Source organism: Oryx dammah, unplaced genomic scaffold, assembly GCF_014754425.2.
Source record: "Oryx dammah isolate SB20612 unplaced genomic scaffold, SCBI_Odam_1.1 HiC_scaffold_2, whole genome shotgun sequence".
In the NCBI taxonomy this organism is placed as follows: domain Eukaryota; kingdom Metazoa; phylum Chordata; class Mammalia; order Artiodactyla; family Bovidae; genus Oryx; species Oryx dammah.
This window is the reverse complement of record NW_024070186.1, coordinates 190,099,373-190,099,966: the sequence shown is the minus strand read 5'-3', so window position 1 is coordinate 190,099,966 and position 594 is coordinate 190,099,373. Positions and strand designations below refer to the sequence as shown.

Sequence of the window (594 nt, the reverse complement as noted above, 5' to 3'; positions counted from 1 at the left end):
CAATAATTGTTAACATCTGGCAGTGTGTGTACAAGGTTAATTGTTTGGTTGGTTTTGCTGAACTATTTGAAATCACTTTGCAAACATCATGACATTTCACTTCCTGAACATAGCAAATACTTCGGCATGCAGACGCCTCCTAAAAATACATTATCTTCAAAACCACAAAACCATGATCAGACTCAAGAAAATTAGCAATAGGGACTTCTCTGGTGGTCCAGAGGCTAAGACTCTGCACTCTCAAATGCAGGGGGCCCAGGTTCAATCCCTGGTCAGGGAATTAGATCCCTCATGCTGCAACTAAGACCCAGAACAGCCAAATAAATATTTTTAAAAATGAAAAACAAATAACAATTATTTCCAGTATTACTACTATCTAGTCTAAAGTCAGTTTCCCCAGTTTTCTCAGCTAAGCATTTTATAGCTGAGTTGTTATTCTTTTGCTGGTCGCATCAGGACCCAGTCAAGGCTCAGGGCACCTTTGTCTGTCGTTCTCTTTCTTCCTGTGCCCCCACCAATCCTTTCATCCCTGGTATTTTTTTTTTTTTTTTTTTTTGTGCCAGGCCAATCATCTTATACAAAGTTCCATCTTCT

The 594-nt window shown here is 39.4% G+C and overlaps 1 non-coding gene across 1 annotated transcript; it reads left to right on the top strand.

Annotated features, from left to right (window-relative positions):
- The first annotated feature begins 206 nt into the window (after positions 1-206).
- On the top strand, positions 207-280 carry TRNAE-CUC. The gene has a single exon. It is a non-coding gene; the product is annotated as a tRNA-Glu (tRNA).
- Positions 281-594: the final 314 nt, after the last annotated feature.